The sequence below is a fragment of the Halichoerus grypus genome, chromosome 1 (genome assembly GCF_964656455.1).
Source record: "Halichoerus grypus chromosome 1, mHalGry1.hap1.1, whole genome shotgun sequence".
Lineage (NCBI taxonomy): Eukaryota > Metazoa > Chordata > Mammalia > Carnivora > Phocidae > Halichoerus > Halichoerus grypus.
This window is the reverse complement of record NC_135712.1, coordinates 110702213-110727130: the sequence shown is the minus strand read 5'-3', so window position 1 is coordinate 110727130 and position 24918 is coordinate 110702213. Positions and strand designations below refer to the sequence as shown.

At 40.1% G+C, this 24918-nt stretch overlaps 1 pseudogene; it reads right to left on the bottom strand.

Moving 5' to 3' along the window:
- Positions 1-22694: 22694 nt before the first annotated feature.
- On the bottom strand, positions 22695-23737 carry LOC118537826 (protein SET-like; annotated as a pseudogene).
- Positions 23738-24918: the final 1181 nt, after the last annotated feature.

Here is a 24918-nt window from a genome sequence, read left to right as displayed (position 1 = left end):
ATTTTTTTTAGAACTTTTCAGAAGGGGTTACTTGTTAACTAAAATCAGCACGTCCATTTACATCTGGTCCCTGGTACGTATATAAGCTTAGAGCTACAAGATATCTTTATCAGAGGCATTTTCAGTATTCATGCTCTTTAATCAGTCAACAAATATTTATTAACCCTGGCATTTCCCTTTCATTAGTGCCTTCTGAAGCAATTTAGAACAATCTTGGGTGGACATCCTGTACTCCTAGTTTCACATCTCTATATTTCATTGTCCTCACAGTTATTCCCATGGAGCCAAAGCTGTTTTCATTAGCAGCCTACTGACAGATATACATTCAAGAAGTTTGGAGTCCAAAGGCAAAAGTAACTGGCTTATATCCCTCCCCAGTAAAATTCCACTTATTCTCCTTGACAAAAAAAGAATTCAACTACACAAAGTGAAGAACAAAGGGAGGGAATTGGTGGGACAATTCAAACTTCCATAGTTCTGTGATCCTCTTCATCTTGACTACGTGGATATTAGCGTTTTACGTAGAGCTGAAAGGAGCTTGGAGGTCACCTCATCCCAGCACTTCACCAAACCACTTAATCAAGCCAACAAATATCGCTGAGAGCCTCCTATGAGCCAGAGGCCCAGTACATGCCAAATGAGAAAATCAAAGCCCAGCCAAGTGCAGGGAGCTGCCCACAGTCGGAGGCTTGTCCAGGGGGCACTAAATCATGGTTCTCACATCGCTGTCCACCACAGCCTCCTCATGTTGCTGCACGTCTTCCGCAGGTCACAACACCCCGAAACTTCTCTCCTGGATTCTGTCCCAGCACCGTTGGTAAATGATAAGACATGTGTGTCTTTTGGTTTCTGGGAATGGACTGTAGCTCAGGGACGTGGATTTTGGGAAAGAGACTGTGTTTGGGAAATGAGTTTAAAGAGAAGTTTTGCAAAGGAGGGCTGTGGCTTGGGAGATGAGGTAACTAGAAAGAAAAGGCCAGGGGCTGTGGTTTGGAAAAGAGAGTTTTAAGAAGGGAAACTATGATTTAGGGGCTTTTTGAGAGAAAGGTCTATGGTTATTGAGAGGGGAATAGAGGAGAGAGGGCTGTGGTTTGGGGCAAGGGGTTAAAAGCAAAGTTAGAAGAAAGAAGAGTAGTTTTAAGGAGACCTCTATGGATTCAGGCCAAGATTTACTTATCTTAGACTCAAGTTCGCATATTAGATACATTTTAAAATTGTACCTCAAACAACAGTACAGTTTTAAGGATATGCTGTGAGGGTTTTGGTTTTTTTTTTTAAACAATAACTTGGAATGTTTCCTTCTTTAAAAGAAGCGTTTAGGTAACATTCTCGTGCATTAATGATGGTTGAAGAATGCCAAGGGTTTTGAGTTTTTCTCTTTCAACTGGGGCAGGGTGGAAATCCTGCCTCTTTGAAGATAGCCACGAAGGGCAAAGCAGCATGCATGCTATGAGAATGGGAATCCCACCAGTAAAACAACAGCCTAACTGGGCACAGACAGGGGGCAGCCTGCACCTTGTTTATACATGGAACGAGGAAGAAATACCTGATCTCAGGTTTAGACTCTACCAAGTAGGATCTCAGAAATGGATTCACTCCAGAGCCTACAAAAAAGAACAAGCCAGCCAAGTTGGGCCTTAAAAACTTTATCTAGATTCATGAGGACTGAGCCCGAGGGAAGCCCTAGGAAGACCTCCAGATTCTTTGGTGGAAAAGAAAATACTTGGAACTTCAGTCACTCGCGTAGGTGCTCCCACTAATTTACATAAGATGTTGTTATGGACTGAATGTTTATGTACCCCTAAAATTCATATGTTGAAATCCCAACCCCCAAGGTGATGGTGTTAGGAGGTGGGGCCTTTGGGCGTGATTTAGGTCATGAGGGTGGGGCTCCCATGAATGGGGTTAGTGCCCAGCAAGTCCCCATGGAGCTCTCTAGTTCTCTTTTTGCCATCTGAGGACACAAAGAAAAGAGAGAAATCTAAAACCTTAAAGACAGCCCTCACCAGAACCCACCATGCTGGCCCCCTGATCATAGACCTCCAGTCTCCAGAGCTAGGAGAAAAAAGTTCTGTTGTTTATGAGCCACCCAGTCTATGTTGTTGGTTTTTTTTTTAATAGCATCCCTAACTGACTAAGACAGATGCCTATGGATAAACGAATGTTCATAGCAGCTTTATTCATAACAGCCAAAATGTGGAAACAACCCAAATGTCCATCAATTAATAAATAAATCAACAAAATGTGTTATAACCGTATAGCAGGATATTATTTGACCATAAAAAGAAATGAAGTTCTGATATCTGCTACCAACTGAATGAGCCTTGAAAATATTATGCTAAGTGAAAGACACCAGACACAAAAGGCCACATACTGTATGATTCTGTTTATATAAAATGTCCAGAACAGACAAATCCATAAAGACAGAAAGTAGATTAGTAGTTGTCAGCAACTGGGGGAAGAGGAGAGACTGCTAGTGAGCACAGAGTTTCTTTTTGGGGTGATGAAAAGGTTCTGGAATTAGATACTGGTGCTGGCTGTGAACTTAGAGAATAGAATACAAACCACTGCATTTCAGGCTTTTCAAAAATGGAAGAGCTCCCTGCTCTTGTTCAGGCCAGTCCATCTGATTTCCCTCTCCCCTTCTCTGCCTGTCTAAATTTTGGACCCCTTTGAATGCCACCCACCCCAGAAAACATTTCCGTCCTGTAAGAAGGACCCTCTCTATGCTAACTTTCTGTTGACATTTCTCTCTCACATCCCTCTGCTTACTCCCTGCAGTATTATGGGTTTGTGTACTTATGGAGGCTTTATCTTTTTTTTTTTTTTTTTTTTTTTTAAAGATTTTATTTATTTATTTGAGAGAGAGAGAATGAGAGACAGAGAGCACGAGCGGGAAGAGGGTCAGAGGGAGAAACAGACCCCCCGCTGAGCAGGGAGCCCGATGCGGGACTCGATCCCGGGACTCCAGGATCATGACCTGAGCCGAAGGCAGTCGCTTAACCAACTGAGCCACCCAGGCGCCCCTGGAGGCTTTATCTTGCCTTGCCCTCTAAACCACTTACATCTCCATGCTCGCCCCGTGCCTGGCACATGATAGGAACTGAATAGAAATGGGCTCAAATAAGCATACGAAGCCATTCTTCGAGCTCACCTTTCTACTGTCCCCGGTTATAGGGAGATCCTTGTTTCTTCCTTTAAGCCCTTACAACTTCTATTCCCACGGGAGCAGGGTGAGGGGTCTCAGCCCCCAACACACCTATCCCCACTCGAGGCTTCCTTCAGCCTCTTGGATGACACAAAACCCCCTTTGACAGATGCTCGGGGCCCACGTTAACTCTGAAAATGGGGAGGTCTGCTTTCTGTTATTTGAGAGCTAACGTTAGGCCGTGACGCCAAGCCGCAGAGCATGACTCCGCTTTCTTCACAGACCTCACAGCTACTGACCTCCGCGGTAGCTGATGCACTTAAAGATGAGGGCAAAGTGCGGCGTACAGGAGTGGGGGAAGGGTGGGCCTGGGGTCGCCAAGTGCCCGCAGCCAGCTCAGCTTGCCAAGCCCGTTAGAGATGTTCTTAGGCAGGAGGGTGCTTCTACTACAAGCACAGTGGCTGTGTATGTGTATTCCACAGGGTCATTTCGTCAGCCTACTTTACTTTTCTCATGTATTGGTTCTAACTTGGATCAAAAGGCTAAACCAAAAGGCCTGTAAATAATTTTGGCACAATTTATAAAGTTTGAATGTATATTCCCCTCATTATTGAAGCAAATTATTGCAAACTGACTCATATATTAGGTGCTAAAGAGCATTCTATTTAAAGGAATTGTATGGTGAATCCATTTGTAAAATGAATGGTCACTTCCCAGCATATTTGTACATATGTTTGGGGTTTTTGAGCATTGGATTTTCTTCCAAGGTGGTAAAACTTTTCTTAATAGATATGAGGTGGTCTTTGAAAAATTGCTTACTTCTTATTACAGAAGAAACAGATATTCATATACCACATATGTTTTAAAACATAAAAGAAAATGCTTCTGAGAACTTGTTATGCCTCAATCATGGTAGCTACTCAATAACTAATGTTTAAATAAAAAAATAAAATGAAAAAGAAATCATTGATATTCCCACCATCTAGAGGGAGCCACTATTAACTCTGTGGTGTCTATCTTTCTAGTCTTTTTCTGTGCGTATTTTGAGCGTACTGCTGTTTTTATAAGGTGCTGTTTTCACTTCACAAGGCGTCGTGAACATTTTCCAGATCGCTAGCTAGTTGCAAGGTACTCCCTTGTGCAGCTGGGTCAAATCTAACTGTATCTCAAATGCTGACCTACAGCCACCCTAGCCTGGGGGGGGGGGGGGGGAACCACTCTGAGTTAAGCCCCTCCCCCTGGTGCCGGCATTACACATTACACTACATTAACGTGTTTCTGTCCCATCCCAAAGTATTAAGCTGAGAGAGGAAAATGCAAAGCCCAGGCTAAAGGAAGTGCTAGGAGCCAGGCTGTGAGTACAGTACCTGGAAGCTGGGTGTGTCGTCTGTCACCTGTCATGCTCTACCTGCTGGGTGACATAGTTTTTTGTTGGTTTGTTTTTTTTGTTTGGTTGGTTGGTTTTTTTTTTTGGTCTTTTTCTAGCCCCAGAAGTTCTTTCAGCCTCTGGCCGCAGGTGGAGCTGACGGCAGCTTGATTGGGCTTCTGCCAACCATGAGGAAAGAAAAAACCCCACTCCAATTGTCCCTTATCACTGGGCCACAGATAAAGTGGTTTCCTCCCTCACTATGTGTCATGGATTACAGAGTCACGGTGTTGCCACTGAACTCTGTGACTGAGGGAGGATAGTGCTTTCCCAGGAGCATTAAATCTGCTTTGGGGGTCCTGCAAGGGTACTCAGAGCCTGCAGTACGCTAAGCAGCCGGCTGGGTTGTCCTTCCTGGTGTTACGGTATTAGGCGTATGGTTTAACGTGCATGCCCTATGCACAAGAGGGGTGCAACTCAAAGCTAGCCTTCCAGGGTGATGTTCAAAAATAGTTTATATTCCTAGATAAAGATACCAAAAGGAAACTACAATAGGTAGATGGATCCAGTCTATTCCTTGAGTATATTAAGGGCTAGGATTTCTTTAGGTTTGGGAATATAGTATAGTAATTGCTTATGGCAGTGAAAATGTGTTGGTTATTGCAATTTATTAGCTAAATGACTATGGGCAAGTTCCTTAACTTCCCTATTACTCAGGTTCCTCATCGTATAATAAGGATAATAAATACAATACAATAAAGACATCAAAGGGGATGTCATCCAGATCGCATTATGCAATGTGTACAAGGACTTAGCCCAGTGCTCAGTTCACCATAATCACTCCGTGAATGTTAGCTATTTTTATTGTCATTGCAGTTGAGCTTCTTGTCTTGTATAAAGGTGAGTGATGAGAGTCTTATCATGACCTCAGGGTCTATATCTTCTAGATAAAAACATGTAGACAACACTCAGTTAACCAGGGAATCATCCCACAGATACATTGTTCTCACAGCACCTCCATTTTTAGGAATTGAGATGGGAGACAGAGAGCCTAGTTTCTCTGACAGAAAGTCCTTTTGCTAAAAAGAAAAGGAAAGAATTGATGAGGTAATTGAGATCAATGCAATTTTGTTTGTAAACTGACCCAGTTTTGTAGTTTGACAAGAAAGATGCTTGGTTCTGAGGCTTCAGTAAAATATAAGAACGACCTGTGGCTTTACCAGCCCCATCCCTTATTACCCCAGTAACTCAAAATGCTTTGCCCCAAAGCTGCTGCCATCACCAGAGGATATGGCACATAGTTGTTGCTGACATGTACCTCTTCTTCCATCTACCTTCTAGCACACATGTCTAATGTTGCCTGCCCATCTGACACTCTGGTCCTATCAGCCCTATACATTCTCATTTTGCCTGGGATCTTCATGAACTCAATAGCTGGGCTCAGTTTAGACTCAATGTTACTGTGACTTGGCAGCTTCCCATTAGTAGATCCAAACTCCCCATACAGCCAAGGACAAGGGTCTTCACAGACTCTGAAGTTTTCGGAGCTCCCAGAAGGAGTCTGAGAGCTGTAGCTCATATGCATTCCGTTTTCATTTCCCTCTTAGTGCATCACAAAGGCCTTTCCTCCCCCCAGTCTTCTTCCCTCCTTTCCTTCCTTCTTTCCTTCCTTCTTTCATTCCCTCCTTTCTTCCTATTTACCTTCTCTCCTTTAGGTCTAACCTAAACCTTTCCTGATGTTATTTAGGTCCATAGGATTAACCCATGCTACGAGTTTTGTGAGATCCTTACGCAGTCTATATACATCAGTCAGTCCCTCATCTCTATGCTCAGTATTTTCTCTTAATCATTCACTATTGACTGCTTTTGCTGTGTATGTTCTAGTTTAAACAATATAAAGTGTAATGTAGATGTCTTCTTATTTCAGAAGACGAATCACAACCTATCAGATAGCGAACCATTGAAATCATTACTTGTGCCTAATTACAGATGAGGGAAATACCTTGTTTAATATCCATTGCACAGCAATAATTATATCTGTTTGAAAATATCTCAATTGGCATTTGAGAAAAAAAAGCTTTAGTGGTGGAATCATACTCAACAGCTATAACAATCGTAGGCTAGATCTATCTTAGCTCTGTTTTTATTTAATTACTTGAAAGTATATAAATCAGTTAACTTTTATAATTTTTTTAAGATCTTATCTATTTATTTATTTAGAGAGTGCGTGCAAGTACTCACGTGACGGGAGACAGGGCAGAGGGAGTTGGAGATAGAAAATTTCAAGCAAACTCCCTTCTGAGCATGGAGCCCAGTGAGGGCTTGATCTCACAACCCTGAGACCATGACCTGAGCTGAAATCAAGAGTCCAAGGCTTAACCAGCTCAGCCACCCAGATGCCCCAAATTTTATAATTTTCTAAAATCTATCAATGATAAGGAAAATTTCAGATTGTGTTTTCTTTTTTTTTTTTTAGAGTTTTTCTTATAATTACAGTTAGTTAACATAGAGTTGTATTAGTTTCAATACAGTGATTCAACAATTGCATACATTACCCGGTGCACTCATCATGACAAGTGCATTCCTTCATCCCCATCGCCTGTTTAACCCATCCCCCCCACCCCCCTTTCTGTATTTTCAATGATAGCTCTTTACCTAATGGCTTGTATTCTCACTGGGCTCCTTAGCTCACCAAAACCTTTTCTTATCATAGCCAAATGCTCAACTATGCTTGAACTGTACTTATATTTTAAATTCTAAGGCCAATTGTTAATATAAACTTTTCATCATCCTTTTAATATGATGAGTTCTAGCAATAGAGCCAGTTAAACAAAGAGCTGAAGAATCAGTTAAATAGAGAAATGTTTAATTATGAATGATCAGGGCAGCTGAGACCCCAGAAGGCCTCTTTGTCTGAACTTGAAAAGGAGCCATTTCCTCCAGGAGCACTCTGCTCTCCCCTGCTTGCACCCAGGGCACAAGTTCTTTGGTCACTGCAGCACACTAGATGTCAGGGCCTACCTGCCCAGGTGACCAGCACGACCGTGCCCTGCACAACGAGGTATAAAAATGAGCTTAACTTCAAAGCCATTGATCTGTAGTGTGTGCTAGCCAGCTGATACACATTTCTAGGACCAAGCCCGGAAATGGCTGTTCTGACCAGATGATAATCACAAGTATTCTCAAAATAAAAAGGGGGTACGGACTATAGTAGAATCGTGAGGTAGCCAAATTCACGAGGATATCTGAAAGAGTAAAACCAAAAATAAGTAACCTACCTCTGTCAATGAAGATGATGAAGGTGAAGATCAACTGGGTATAGGTACATTTGATTGTGTCTTTTTTTTTTTAATTTTTTTATTGTTATGTTAATCCCCATACATTACATCATTAGTTTTAGATATAGTGTTCCATGATTCATTGTTTGTGCATAACACCCAGTGCTCCATGCAGAACGTGCCCTCCTCAATACCCATCACCAGGCTAACCCATCCTCCCATCCCCCTCCCCTCTAGAACCCTCAGTTTGTTTTTCAGAGTCCATCGTCTCTCATGGTTCTTCTCCCCCTCCGATTTCCCCCCCTTCATTCTTCCCCTCCTGCTACATTCTTCTTCTTCTTTTTTTCTTTCTTAACATATATTGCATTATTTGTTTCAGAGGTACAGATCTGAGATTCAACAGTCTTGCACAATTCACAGCGCTTACCAGAACACATAACCTCCCCAGTGTCCATCACCCAGTCACCCCAACATTTGATTGTGTCTTAAGTTGGTTTCATGGGACTTCTGTTTTTGACTACTTTCTTTACAAATTTTTTCATGGAGCTATAAATTGATAAAGTCTTCTCACAATATGGTTTGGGAAATGATTATCAGAAATCTGAATGTGCAAATCTTTGAGCCAGCAATTTCATTCCAGGAATCGATTCTGAAGAAATACTCACACGTACCCATGAGGAATACAAGAACTGCAACAAGGTCTCCAACAGCAAAAAATTGAAACCACTTTACAGTTCTCATAAATAATGCAGAAAAAAATAAGTTCATATTATGTTATCTCTTTGGATTATATCTTTAAGGAAAATTCTAAGTAGTAAAATTATCAAGTTAAACAAGAATTTAAACATTTTATGGCTCTTAATATGCATTGCGATTTCTTTTCAAAAGAACAGTTTAAAAAAAAGAATAGTTTTAATGTTGTTGCCACAAAAAGCGTATTGTTTTACTCCATCCTTGTTAGCACTGGGTATTAATTTTTAAAACTAAAATTTGGGAAAAGTAGAACAATATACTTCTTGACTGAGTCATAAATTTTAAAGTTTCTCTTTTATTAATTTATTAATTGCATTTGATGGATTAACTGTTAAGGTCCTTTGTCCATTTATTTATCTAACAGTATTTTTTTATTAATAATAACAGTCAGCTCCTACTGAGTGTTTGTCAAGCGGCACTGTTCTAAGTACTACACAGACATATCACATTTTAACTTTACAAAGCTCCTTAAGTATTCCTGTTGCCACCATTTTACAGATGAAGAAACTGAGACCCAGATATGTCCACATCATAAGAAGTCTAACTTCAGAGCTGAGGCTCTTGCTCTCATCACACTCTATGGCCTCATATGAATGTGTCAAATAGTTAAGATAGCATCTCTTCATCTGTCATACTTGTTAAAAGTATTTTCTCAGTATGTTATATTTTTTGTGTTCTTGCATTCTTATGTGCAGAACATATTAATGTTCTTATAATGAATTCAATTTGCTTTTATCTTTGTCATTTCTTCTATCATTTCTAAGCTTATAAAGATATCCCTGCTCCAGAGATGTGAGAAATTTTCAAATTGATATTTCCTTTCAGTGTGTATGTGCAATATAGATGGACATATGTATTTGTGTATATAAATGTACATAAACATATACGGATATACAAATTCTTTAAGCCACATGGACATTATCATGATGTACAATGTGAGGCAGTTGGGGCTTTTTTTTTTTCTGACCCCGACACTGTTGTTGAGCAGAGAATCTCTCTGCCAGTGTCCAGATGAGATACTAAGCCACCAGGATTTAAATCTTTGACTTACCTTTGCTCCAAGTGATATGATTAAGACAAGAATATGTAACCCAAGCCCCAATGAGTCATTCCAAACCCCTGAATCATCCTGACAGACTTGACAAAACTTCTGCTGAATTACTGCCTTGGAGAATTCTTTGCATGACTAGTTGAACATTGAATGTCTGCAAGCCTTATGATTTATAGTCCTTCATCATCTGGGCACATGCTTGACCCAATGGGCACACCCATTGTATTTCCAAAGAGAAGAAATATCTTAGGTATTAAATTGGTAGGTCCCAGTTGGTTCTAAAGTATAAGTCAGTAGAGCAGTGCATATAGCAGTATAGTGTGATCCCCCATCTAGGGGGAATTATGTATCCTTCATATATAGAAAAAGACAGGTATAGATTAAGATATGAATATGGATATAGATATATAGATGTAGGTATATAGAAGAATACACAAAATCACTAGTCAGACACAGGGGGCTAGGAGGGATGAGGGGTGGAGGAGAGTTTTCACTACTTACCTTTATGTGACTTTTGAATTTTGTTTTGTGTGCCTGTATTACCTACTCACAAATAATTTTTATCTTAAAAATAATTAAAAGTTAAGTTCAGAAATTTCCATGGTGATACACTAACATTTTCTAGTCACCTTATAGAAATAATGCAGGGTTGATAATAGAAGGGGTTACTAATTCCAAGGTGGTTTGGTAACATTCTGCATTATACAAAATTTAATGTTTTATGATATGCAGTCCATACCCACTTTGCTCTCATTTGAGTCTAGGACTCTGCTTTGGTTGTAGGGAACTACATTTCCCAGTAAGGTGGGAGTAGCTTCCTATTGTTGCTGATCTCTGGAATTCCTTTCTGGATTCCATGTTTGCCTTCTCAGGTCCTCCATTTCCTAGGCAACCAATTCTTTGTATCACATTTCCTCTGTTGGAAAAACCTGGAATGGCTCTGCTTTTCTGGTCAGAGAGCCTGACCGATGCAGTTCACAGGTACCCATTTTCTGTTCCTTGCTTGGAAATATCCTTGCGCGTGAATAAGAAAGACACATCAGGGGTCTTTCATATAATATATGATCTTAGATTCAGATTGCAGAACTCCAAACACACTGAGCACGTGGCTGGTTTTTTGTAAGCCACCCCTGTATTCTATGACTACCATTCTTCATCATTGCCCAGTGCCGTAGATACATACTTAGGAATAATTGCCTTTGCATTCTTTTCAGATCCAGAACGCTTAGGACATTAAATGTGGAAACCCCTCTGGTCCGACTCTTCAGGATACTGGCCTGGGGCTGGATGAGGCTCTGGCTGAGCTGTGAAAAAGTCAGATACATGGCTTCTCTCTGACAGAGATTTTAGGGGGAAATGACTGTGTGGTGCTTACACACAGACTTCCCATTTCTCAGCTGGCTTTGTTTGTTCTAGTGTTAGAAATCAAAATCTCATTTCCCTTGTTCCTCGAGAAAGACAATTGTTCTTGACCAGGCCAGTGGCCTTTATTTAAAAATCATGGGCCTATCTCTTATCACCACAGGGTCCTTGCTAAAATTTAACCTAAGCCTAGCTGATACAGATCAATTATAGGTTCGTCAAGGTTTGCTAAAACATTTTAATTTGTTTAAGTTTTAATTCATCTGAAAGGATTGGGTTTTCTCAATTCACAAGTTGTCCGAATCATATTCTGGCCTGGTGTGAGCAGTACCATCCTTCATAATTACAAGCAGTGCCTGACTCAAGACTTCTGACTTATGCACGGACCTTACATCACTGCTCTTCTGGATTTGGTGGGACTCCGCCCTTCCTCACCCCCGCCTGCACCTGCTGCTTCTTTCCTCCATCTGCTGCAAGCAAGAATGTACCTCCCTCCTTCCTTCACAATCCCCTTCCCTGAAGTTGACCTTCTACCCCCAACCCCAGCAATATGGAGCTAACCTGAACCCCTGCACCCCATCCCACTTCAGCTGTAGAATCTGTCCCCATCCTCATCTCTCCACTTTTGGCCTTTGGGTCAGACACACCATCCTTTCATTGCCCCTGTTGATGTCCCCACATATGGCTGCATCCTGCTACACCAAAGGCCCTGCCCCTTCAACAACGTGCCCTTAGGCCTGACTCCCCACACAGTCCCCGACACAGGAACAAGCAACCCCAGTTATTAAACATCTCATCCCCATACAATGACCTTGTGAAGGTCCTGGCGTCTGTCCCGCTTGTCCTTTAACTGCTCCCCACTAATCTTCACTTCCTTTGGCAGATTTCCCATCCATCCATTGTTACTCCTGGGGCACCTGGGTGGCTCAGATGGTTAAGCGTCTGCCTTCGGCTCAGGTCATGATCCCAGGGTCCTGGGATCGAGCCCCACATCGGGCTCCTGGCTCAGCGAGGAGCCTGCTTCTCCCTCTCCCTCTGCCTCCCTCCCTGCTCATGCTTTCTCTCTCTCTCTCTCTCTCTCTCTGTATCTCTGTGTCTCAAATGAATAAATAAAATCTTAAAAAAAAAAAATTAAAAAAAAAATTGTTACTCCTGCCCTGACCCTGTCATAGGTGTAGACTCAGATTTACTAGAATGTTAATGAAGCTTAAGCTTCAGAAGTCCTCGCACGGGTCCCTTCCAAGGTCCCATGTCTCATTTTGTATTCATAATGGCATGTTCTTCCTGAAGAAGGCCCCACACGTGTTAAAATCTTTAGGCCACAAAACCTGGATCTGCTCCTACTTAGGTGATAGCTCCCTTATTATCTTGGAATCAGGAGAATGTTCCCACTCCCATGTCCTTGCTGCTTCTAGGAAATATGTGCTTTTAGAAACACAAATTGAACTTTGAATGCCCTCAACTTTAGACACATTGTTAAACTTAGTGGTTAGTTTTAATTATAAGACTGGTGTTTTGTTTCAGCTCTTTTTTAGGTTAAATAGGTTTTTGCTGATTGGCTTTGGAAACCAACCACTGAATAAGTGACTTGTAAACAAACTTCTGGAATGTAAGCCATTTCTAAATTGCAGGCTTCGGGGACTTAACATTAACAAAAGCCCATAAACCACGACATACGTGCACTATTTTATATGTGTGGAAACCTATGTATAAATACTGACATTTTGTCATATGAAAAAAATTACCCAGTAAAGTCAATCAAAACATGTGGCAAAATTTGTAATATTCAATGAGTCATGATGTATGATTACAACCAGTCATCTATATTTTCTGAGGCAGTTTCAATTTTAAATGTTTTGCTCTATGATCACCCTGTATGACTCTCTAGTTCATCGTTTTATACCCAGAAACTGGTATAGTACCTAGCACACAGTAGTTACTCAAGCAATGCATGCAAAATGAATGATTGTATGATCCTGTTTTGCAGACTATATGCCCTGCTTTTGGTTTTAAAATTATGGTCACTGACTATAATGAACATATACAAGCAATTTAACTTTTTTTCTTTTTACTATTTTTAAGTCTACATTGGCAATTCTGTAAATTTATTTAATTTTCCAAATCTCACTTGCAAAATAAAACGGCTTGGATTTCAATGAAAGATACAATATATACATTACTGTCTCTCTCATTAGTGAATCAATTCTTTACCAAATGATTACACAACCTCTTCCAGAATACTGTGTTTATTTTCTTGTTAATGTGGAAGAATGCTTTTATATCAATTTTGGCATGTAAATACTTTTATTTTTAAATAATCAGTATACTTAGAGCATTCTAACCTCCCACATAGTCCTCTTAAATGCTGCAAATATGTTACACACACTCCAGTTTTTAGCCTAAGAACTCATTAACTTTCAGTGAGACTATGGATTCCCTCCAGCAAGTAGATTAACAAGGTGAGTTTGAGGAAGAAAAATTTTCATGTAAATTATCTTAATCCTTTTAAGAATCCAAAAGGATTAATTATAATTGAATGATGACCAGGAATGTCTTTTATTTCTGGATTCCTAGACCACACCAGTATTATAAATTGGTTGCAACTTCTCTGCTTCCTCTTTCCTCTCCCCTTCTATCCTTTTACCCCCACAAGAGAAGTTAATAGTCAACTGTTGATATTTGGGAAACACATTCAGGGAAAAAAATAACAGGAAGATTTTAAAATTTTGGATTGAAAATAAATTCCTGGTTCTAGGAAAATTTATAGCTTTGGAGCTAGTTTTGGGATTGCACTATTCATTTCTCCATCCGAATACCAGCCATTAGAATAAAGACAAGTTCTGATACCATTTTCCTCACCCCACCTCCCATCCACCCAAGAACCCTCCAGAAGAAATACTTTTTCCTGTTCTCTCTCTCTTTCTCTCTCTCTCTCTTTTTTTTTTTTGCTACAAGCATTTTTCATCCCAAATCATACAAGAGAACATAGAGAAATCTCTTGATCCTGAATTGCAGCAGATACATGTGTCCACTTCCTATCCTGACTTTTATGATAATCCCTTCCACCTTTATTTCTCATCTTTGACCAACAAGTGAGAAATACAGCCAACTCCCTTTACCACAGAGCATGACTCATGTCTTTCATGGTTGGGAATTTACCCAGAACAGACATAGAATGTGATAAATCTTATAGATTATTATTTTTATAAGTACACGAGTGGTCTCCACATAAGCTAGGAAAGTTGCTGGAAGTCTGCAGAAGTTTTCAGAATACCTGAAAGCCAGAGTCCACTTAGTAGTTCTTTGAAGAATAAAATTCCAGACATTTCAAAGGAGCAGATCGTTCAGACAACTGGTGTTCCCTTTGCAAACCAGCTTCCATCCTCGCTACGCACCCTTTCTAAAACCCTTCCATGAGAGGGTCATTAGAATGCTGTTTGCGATGGTGGTGGTTTTTCAAAAAATACCAGGTTCTCCCACTCCAAAGAATAACCAGCAGAGCTGTGAGTTGGTGCTTCTTCCTAAGGCGTTCTGGAGGAAGTCTAAGCAGGCGTTCCCATCTTTCCCTATTCTGCCCAGACAGGGGAGGATTTTTTTTTCCTTCCTAGTTCTCTGAACTAGCCTGAAGAGAATTCCTTATGAGGAGCACTTAAGGCAAGATTTCAGAAGATCTACTACCTCATTTTATGGTTGTAGAGGAGGTAAAGTATGAATTCTGGGGGAGGAGGCAACAGTGAATTTAATGCTTAAAAAAACAGAGCAGTGAAAATAGGTAGTGAAATAGCTCATTTTCTCTCTTCCCCTGGGGGCCTGAGGCGGCTTCTCCAGGACCTTGGTGCCTAGGTACTGGAGGAGGGAGCAGTTCCATCTGGTTCCATGGAGATGGCATGAAATGTTCACTTACTTTCAGCAATTTGGGGTCTTTAATTACCAGTCCATGCTTATAGACTAGAATTCAGCAAGAGGCTGGGAATCAGAGCTCTAAATGCTAAATTCTTTCTGCCTAAGGCTTGCTCGTGTACCTGATGAGTTCTTGACCTCATTCATAAACCTTGTTTTTAGCAAAGTCAAATGGAGCAGCCTTACCACTATTGAATATTTGACTATATTAACTACCTTGCCTTTTAAAGCAACTCTCCACTTCGGGCAGGAGCCTCCATTCTTCAACCCAGAGAGGGATAACAACAATCTCTATAACCCAAGTTAGGAAACCAGGAGGAAATGGTCAGTGGACTCAGAACACGCCTTTCCCAGATCTCCTTAGTCTTTCTTGAATAACTGAGCACAAGCTACATCTCTTCTCAGAAACTCTTCTGAGATGCAGTAGGCCCATTCTTTCCCCTCCCCCAAAAGCTGCATGATCTCCACACTATTTCCTACAAGAGCCACTCAGCTTGCTCTTACAAGTAAGGTAAAGATAGTCAACATCATCACTCATCAGAGAAATGCAAATCAAAACCATGATGACGTACCACTTCACATTCACTGGGATGGCTATAATAGAAAAGACAGACAATAACAAGTATTGGTGGGGATGTGGAGAAATTGAAATTCTCATATCTAGTGGTGGGAATGTAAAAGGGTGCAGCCACCGTGGAAAACAGTCCAGCAGCTCCTCAGAAGGTTAAACACGCAGTTACCATATGACCCAGCAGTTCTTGTCCTAGGTAGATACCCAAGAGAAACGAAAACATATGCCACACAAAAACTTGTACTCGGACATTCATAGCAGTGTTATTTCATAATAGCCAAAAGGTGGGAAAAGCCCAACTGTCTGTCGACTGATGAATGGATAAGTAAATGTAGTGTATCTATACAAGGGGCAATGATTCAACCATAAGCAAGGAATGAAGTACTGGTACCTGTACAACACGGATGAAACTTGCAAACATTACACAAAGTGAAAAGCAGCCAGTGACAAAAGATCTTATCATGTGTAATTCCATTTATATGAGATGTCCAGAGTAGGCGAATCCATCGAGACAGAAAGTAGATTAATGGTTGCCAGGGGCTGAGGGGGAGGGGAATGGGGAATGACCGCTGACAGGTATAGATTTTCTTTTTGTAGGGATGAAAATGTTCCAGAATTAGATAGTAATGATTACGGTTGCACAACTCTGTGAATATACTAAAAGCCATTGAATTGTACACTTTAATGGGTGAATTTTATGGTACAGAAATCGTAGCTCAATAAAGCTGTAAGAAAGAGAGAAAGAGAGAGAGAAAAGGAAAGAAAGAAAAGAAAGGAAAGGAAGGAAGGAAGAAAGGAAGGAAGGAAGGAAGGAAGGAAGGAAGGAAGGAAGGAAGGAAGGAAGGAAGGAAAGAAAGAAAAAGAAAGAAAGAAAGAAAGAAAGAGAAAGAAAGAAAGAAAGAAAGAAAGAGAGAGAGAGAGAAAGAAAGAAAGAAAGAAAGAAAGAAAGAAAGAAAGAAAGAAAGAAAGAAAGAAAGAAAAAGAAAGAAAGAAAGAAAGAGAAAGAAAGAAAGAAAGAAAGAGAAAGAAAGAAAAAGAGCTAGGATAGAAGAAAGGAAGGGGAGCAGACTGGTTGGGGCAAGTACTGAATTAGGTGTAGTCTTGCCCCCTCAATATCTCTTTCCCCAACAAGCCCCTCCTAGGGCTCCTCTTCCTCTTCCTACTTTGTCAAATTTGCCCCCAGAAAATGAACGCTTTATAGCCAGTCATGACCTCCAGCCTCCTTATAATTCATGAGACTGACCTCAGCCATATCCACTTGGCACATCCGCTGGCCCCAACACAGCTGCTTGGCCTCCCTGCTACAGAAGCTATCTACCAGAGCCCTGCCTTAGGCCCTTTGCTTGCAAGATCTTGTCAAGATGCCTCTGTATTGGTGGTTTTGCTCCTCTACTCCTCCATGGTTACACAGCCCCACCCCTCTGTGAGTGTGCTGGGAGAAGCTAGCTCAGCAATGTGCACCCAACACCTCCAGCTGTGTCCTACTCAGCCCAGGTAAATTCAGGGTGGCTCCTGCTTAACCTTTGAAAGAATTTCTCCTAAAAGCCAAGTGCTGAGTATACATAACTCCACTTAATCTTCACAATAGCCCTGTAAAGAAATTATATTATCCCCACTTTTCAAGAAGAAGAAACAGATTCAAAGAAGGTAAATGACTTAATCAAAGTCACATAGATTGGAGTCAAGATTCAAATACGGACCTGTCAAAGCCAACACTCATTCTGCTGCCTTGGATAATACTTCCTTCCCTCTGTTGAGTGTATATCATATGTCAAGCAGTGTTCCAAACATATTAACAATATTATTTCATTGAATCTCACAACCCCACGAGGAAGGTATGAGCATCCCATACAATTGATGAGGTTCAGAGAGATGAACTCTTTCAGATAATATGTATTTGTCCACTCACTGAATGCTTGGGAGATTGGGAAGATTTTTGCTTTTTCTGATAAAGGTGAAAGATGCAAATGGTGCTGTTGTCTTTCCCCTCCCTCTTGCCTTTGGGCAACTGTTTTGAGACCATAAAAGAAGGGCAAAAAAAAAAAAAAAAAAAAAATCACAAATATTTTCCCAAACATCATCAACCTGCTAAGCAATAAACCACCTTTAGATCTTTTATTACATAAGAAAATTGAAATCCTACTTGTGTAATCCACTGTCACTAGATTTTCTGTTACTTGTAGCTAAACACATTCCTAACTCATACAGGAAGGTCCTATTACTACCCTCTTACAGATAAAGGGGCACAGAGAGATGAAGTATGTTTCCAAAGCCACACAAATAGTAAATGACTGCAGCCTACTGATAGTTGTCCCCTCTATTCTTCTTTTAACAACTTAATTACCCAAGTTATAGCTGGGCAAATGGACGGTCACATTTCCCAGGCTTCCCTGTGGCTTTGTGGGCCATATGACTATATTTTGGCTAATGGCATGTGAGTAGGAAGGAAGGAATGTGATTAACTTCCTGGTCATGCCCTCCAGTTCCTCTTTCCTTCTTCCCACTGGTGGTGACTGTGAATCACACGGACCGGGGTAACACCTCAAGAGATGGCAGAGCTACAAGACAGAAGGAGCCTCGGTTCCTGAATGACCTCGTGGATTAAAGTTGCCCTACACCCTGGCATCACCTATCAACTTGGGCTTTTAAGTGAGAGAGAAATAAACTTCTATCTCATTTAAGCCATTGTGTTTTGGTGTCTCTTAAAGTACCATTATTATAAGCAATACTGTGGCCAACCAATTTGCAAATATAGGTCTAATTCCAAATTTGGGTAATTTCCACTACAACTCCAAATATCTAAGTCAGAGATTGTGAACTCAAATGCCTACAGATGCTAGGTGGATAACAGATTAGTAAAGAAGACTGGGCAGAAACTATGGTGAGTGCAGGACATATATATGGTTACCAAGTTCTAGATCCTTTTTTTCCTGCTAGACTATATTTCTTAGCTCTCCTTTTACTTATTTGGGCCCATGTGACTGAAGTCTGGCCAGTATAATGTGAATAGCAGGAATGAATGCTGCATCCAGTCCTGGTCCAGGAAAAAGTTTCTCACTCAATAATGTACTCTTTCTTTTCCCTCAATGGAAGTAGAAAAGATGCCCCAGGAAGTCTTAGGAACCAAGCAATGAATATGGCAGAGCCACAGGATAAAAAAAGCCTGCATCCCTGGGTTACCACTTAGAGAAGAGCTGTATAAATTACATTGACATGTAAATTTTGACACGAGTAAGAAACAAAGTTTTCCCAAGTAGATTCAGTACATGCTCGGGTCTATTGTTGCCACAGCACAAGATAGCTTATCCTCACTAATACACAAAAGCAGCCCCTATAGGAATGCAGGCCCAGTATTGCCAGATCTTTTTTTTTTTTTAATTTTTTTAAAAAAGAAGACAGAAATGCTGAATGTTATGAAAACACATCTCATTTTCAGTATTAGCCAATACTGTGAAGGTCAGACATGACCAAGATCCAGAGCTATCCCAAGAGCTACGAGTTTGCCGCCTCTGTCTCGGTATTATAGTGTACCCTGATCCTGGGACCTCAGCCAGCTGCTTCTACTGATCCCAGGCTTCAATGGCCCCCCCAAAATCCAATTAAGTTTCTAAGATTTTCCCCAATTTGTTATGCAGGCTTATTAAACTTTAAGCCAATGCTTTTTGGAGTATAACTGTGAAAAGCAGGAAATTACCTATTACCTAAAGCTATTCTCTCATTTGATACAAGTGATCTTGCCAAGCATTTGTCTGCAGCTCCAGTGTTTCTCTTTCATTCATATATTCTTAAATTTAGACCTAATAATGCCTACATATCCAACTATATTCATCAAAATGAAACTATTTATCAACTTTTCTCTACTTAACCACCTGCCAAAATTCTTTCCAACTCAAGGCCCAACTCAAAGATTATCTCCTCTATGGGGTCTTTTCCATCCAGCTGAAGGAGCATGTTCCCCTTCTAAGTTGTGATCTCCTGAAGAGACCAGAACATTTCCCTCTTCATAGTATCAGTTCCTGGAATGACACTTAGCTCATAATAAGTGCTCAACACAAGGACTCAGCATATGTATTAGTGTTTTCTGATTGTTGTTATATATTTAGTTATAGTTTTGTTTCACTGTGTGTACACCTGAATCAGTGGTTCATCATAATTGTGCTTTGCATTCTGTGGTAAGATGTTGTCAGGAAGCATTGGAACTAAGGGCCTTGTCTGCAATAATTGAATTCTGAAAGGTCAGATATCTTAGCTATTTAGAAGGGTAGACTCTGGAGCCAGACTGCTTGGGTTCCTATCCCATTTACTAGCCATACAACTTTGGGCAAATTAACTTCTCTGCTTCTTTGTTTCCTCAACTATAAAATGGGAGTAATAATAACTAGTACTGTTGTATTGGTTTGCTAGGGCTGCTGTAACAAAATACCCCAAACTGGGTGACTTACACAATGGAAATGTATCATCTCACAGTTCTAGAGGCTAAAAGTCTAAAATCAAGGTGTCAACAGAGTTGGTTTCTCCTGAAAGATGTGAGGGAACGGTCTGTTCTAAGCATCTCTCCTTGGGTTGTAGATGACTGTCTTTTCCCTGTGTCTCTTCATATGGTCTTCTCTCTAGGCATGTCTGTCTTTGTGTCCAAATTTCCCCTTTTTGTAAGGCCATCGGTCATTTGGGATTAGGGTTCACCCTAATGACTTCAGTTTAACTTGATTACTGTTGTAAAGACTCTATCTCCAAATAAGGTCACATTGGAGATATTGGGGGTTAGGACGCCAGCATATCTTTTTGGGAGAGAACGCAATTCAACCCATAACCATAGTACCTAATCAGATTATTGTGAGGATGAAATGAATTAGTACATGTAAAATATTTAAGAACAGTGCCTATTACACTGCAAGCTTTTAAAAACATTAGATGATATTATACTTCTTAAAATCTTGTTATACCAAGGTGACCCTTAAAAATAAGTCACAGGAAGGGGCACCTGGATGGCTCAGTCGGTTAAGCAGCTGCCTTCGGCTCAGGTCATAATTCCAGAGTCCTGGGATCAGGCCCCATGTCAGGCTCCCTGCTCAGCGGGGAGTCAGCTTCTCCCTCTGCCTCTGCCTCTCCCCCTGCTTGTGCTCTCTCCCTGTCAAATAAAGAAATAAAATCTTTAAAAAAAAAAATAAGTCACAGGAAATTATACTGTTTCAGTATAGTTGTTTGGGGGCAGTGGTTGGAGAGAAGTGGTGATGGTTTCAGTCCTTGTTCTCAGGATATAGTGAAATGAAGAAAGTGTCAGTTCCTGACATCGATAATACAACAGAAGGTATGGCAAGAAATAGTACGTTATTGCCCTCACCAGAAGCTTGAAAATGCTCAATTTGAGAGGTATGCCATACACTGAGAGCACACTACAGTTAGAATTTGTCCTTCGATTTATTATTAGGCGTTGTTAATGCATTTTTAGCAACAATCACTAAATCAAAAGTACAATAAAAGACTATAGCTTGAATTTTGCAATTCTGGAATTTGACCTCTTTGAAACATAGAGATTGGTTTCAAAGTCTCCTTAGATATTCTAGAGTTAGAATTTTTAACTAAGTCTCTGAGGCAAGTTGATGGTTGTGTGACTCAAACACTGAATTACAGCCCAACAAGCCGTTCAAGGCACAAAATGTATAAACATAAGTATTTCCTAATAATGTCCAGGGATGCAAATCCCTCATTGGTTAGGATCCCTACAAAAAGAGAGGACTCTCTCTGGTGGATAATATTTACCCTTCTTTTAACAAAGGGGGAAAACAAAAAGCCAGTTCTCAATGTTTTGCTCTCATTCTCTTGAGAATATATCAAAATTTTACTTTTGGTTCATCTCCTGAATCATTCATGAATGCAATTCTGTGGTGATACGGTTTATACATTCCTTTCAGTCCTGATGGCATTTTAAATTCTGGCCTCTGAATAAAAATTTCAGTGCAGGTCCCATTGCATTTGTTGATTTTACAAATGAATAGATCTTCGGTAGGGAGAAGTCAGTGCCCTCTCAAAAGCCCTCTTCAAGGCAGAGGCTGCGTGGGTGGTATGGGCGATCTGAATATCACCTCTTTACATGGGCAGTCAGTGATGCACGTACCATCCAACCACATGTGTAGCTTATTTCTGAATTATTATACCAGGTCAGGAAACCTAACTCATAAGTATGTACCATGGTAACCCTCAAAGTTCAGATATACTATTTCAATTCTATTCAATCCGCAAATCCAGACTTTTCCCCAAAGTCATTCTTCCGTCATTTGTGAGCTTTGAGGAGGGCAGGAGGGTATTACTGAGGCCTCTTTTCTCTGCTCCCATCTCCTCCCCTACAGCCTCCCAACGCTCTCCTCCCTGCCCCTCTCTTCCTCCCCACCTATTTGGTTCAGGTGTGTTGAACCAAGTCAGTTGCAAGATTTAGTCTTTTCATCTTAGGTATAGCCATTAGCCCTGGGGTTAAAATTGGTTTTTTGTTTTGTTTTGTTTTATTTGTTTTTTTTTCTGCCACTTTTAATAGGGTAAGTGAAGATTCAGAAGGAAGCCTTATCTATGCTTTAAAAATAAATTATTTTCTTACTATGGAAGTAATCATGGTCATTGTAAAAAAGTTAGAAATACAGGTGTATTTTTAAATTAAAAAATTTGTGTGTGTGTACACATTTAGTTTTATTTTAACAAAGCAACTTGTACATTTTAAATGTTTAAAACTGAGCATCATCTTTCTTTTCCAGTGAAATAAAAAGAAAATTTAAAAATCAACAGAAGAAAATTACAATAGAGAAAGTCAATTTCAAATAAGATTCTATAGGTTCTGCTGATTCTCCCATCTAGTGTCAGGGCTCAAGTCATCATAAGAAGAGAATTTTATTTTAAAAGTGTCATCTTAAACTGCAAGGATCTCCACTGAACATCACAATTAAGCATGCCAACCTTTGCTGATCTTCTATAACCCCAATTCTTTAAGTTTTTTTTTTTAAACAAGAGAAAGCAGCCAGATACATGTTGGTAAATGGTAAATGCTGTCTATATTCACAGAGAGACACAGTGTAATCTCTGAGCCCAACATACAGAGAAAGGAGGAAAAAAGCTAGAAGTCTATGCACTACTATGCAGGGGTCTAGCATCCTCCGCTTCCAGCAGAGCTAAGGGAACTGAAGGTTTTTTTTTTTTCCCCACAGAACGTGGTGGTGTTGATCCCATAAAGTTTTTGTTGAGACAGGAAGGGATAAACATGAATTTGGAACAGAAACAGGTAGAGATTCTTTTCTGCTGTATTCTGCTCAAGGTATTCCCCCGCCCTCCCCAAATACTTTGAGAACCGTAGTATAAAGGGAAAGAAAAGAGCCTTCAAAAAACAAGGCGAATGAGCACAAGAGGAAGAAAAAAAAAAAAAAAGATTGCAACTTGCTCCCAGGGACTGGAGAAAATTAAAAAAGAAAGGTTAGAATCCATCAGTGTTCCATTAGTTAGCTTCTCCTTCCTCCCCCCATCATCATCTTCATTTTCTTCACCTTCATCTTCATCTCCTTCTTCATCAATATCCTCAAATCCTTCTTCTTCAACATCATCATCATCTTCCTCTTCTCCTTGCCCTTCATCATCTATATCAGGAACCACGTAGTACTATAATGGATTTGGCCAAATGCCATCTTTGATGACCTCTCCTAACTCACCTGCACCTGCATCAGAGTGGTCAGTAAACCAGGTGAAGAAGCTCTCTAGTTCCTCATGCTGCCTCTTCCTGCTGGCTTTATTCTGTGTTTGACTTGAACGTTATGTCAAATTCTTTCCAGATTTCCATTTGATTTCAATGGACTTTGAAGATGGATCACCACTCTCATTCAGATGAAATTCTTTGGACAGAACTTTATTTTCAAAGTAAGGGGTTTCATCAAAATCAAAATCTGTGCTATAACCTGATTTAATATCTCATATCTTCACATTCTGTCACTTCGACTCTTGTCAAATAAGGCAACACCTCTTCATCCTCCTCCCTGACAGATACTTGTGGATGGTTGACAAATGTTGTTACTCCCAAAGTTTGGATTTTGGTGATCAATTCTGGCCTCTTCTGAAAAAATGGTTGGTGGAGTTTTTTATATTTCTGCTCTACTTTCAAAATCTCCTCACTGGCTTGCTATTTCATTTTGTACTCCATCAACATGTTCAATTGCTTCTTGCTGTTCTTTTTCTCCCTTTGGGAAGTGCTGAGGGGTTGTCGCCTCCAGCTTGGGGTCAGGAGGCAATTTCAGTTTCTTCTTTTGAGGAGGAGTGAAGACTGGCATTTGGGGGCCATGCTGTGAGGAAAAGTCAGTGAAACAAGGGCAGATGCATGTCTGGAAGAGGCTTTAATTACTCCAGAATGTGTTTTTTTAATTTTTTTTAATTAAAAAAAATTTTTTTTAAGTCATCTCTATACCTATCATGGGGCTTGAACTCATGATCAAGAGTTGCATGCTCTTCCAACTCAGCCAGTCAGGCACCCCAGATATATATATTTTTAACAAGGAAAGATAATATCCCAGATGCTGAAACCCAGAAATAAGCATGGCTAACATTTTAATGCATAGTTTGTCAACTTGCATATACTTTTAAATCTCTGAATTACCATGTAGTCAGATCACACAATTATTCTGTCTAGAAGAAAGGCAGATGCTGAGAGGGCCAACTACCAGGTTAATGACCTCCCCCACCAACCCCCATGTCCAGGAACCCTCTAAGGACCAATATCAATCAGTTTCCAAACCCTTGCAAGAGTTTCTGTCCTGGTTGCTAAATCTCCCCATTTGTCTCCAGTCAAACATTATTCCAATATTGGCTACTTGGCCCCAGATCATCAACTGACAGGCAGAATATAAATATACAATAAAAAGGAAAAGACCTCCCAAATTTTTGAAAGAAGAAAAACAACTTTCACTAAGACTAACTCACTGCAGCAGCTGGTCTAGTTCAGTGAGGAAGTACATACTCTGAACATGTGGACTCCATATTTTGAAAACTCAGCTCATGCTGAGGAAATTTACATCTACCTGGAGGAAAAATAATGTCTCTTGGTAGATTTTACAAATGCCAACACTTGACATGTCCATGGACATGTCCAGACTCAATGTCTATATAAAATATACACAAATTTGCACATTTTAAGAACATTTACTAGAAAATTATATCTTAACTATAAGTAGTATCCTCAGAGAGAATTAAAAAAATAATTAAGATTACAATTTAAGAACTAAATGTGATTAAAAAAAGGCATGGCTCCAAAATAAAAAGTTCTTAGAAATTAAAAATATCGTAGTTTAGCAAAAATTTGATACACATATTGAAGGATAAAGTCAAAGAATTTCCTAAGGAAAAAAAATACAGGTAGAGTGAAAATGTGAAAGAAAGGCTAAATTGTAAAGTATAAATCCAAGAAGCTAATGTCCAATGTCTAGAAGCTCCAGAGAGAACAGACAAAATGAAAGGAAAATATAAATA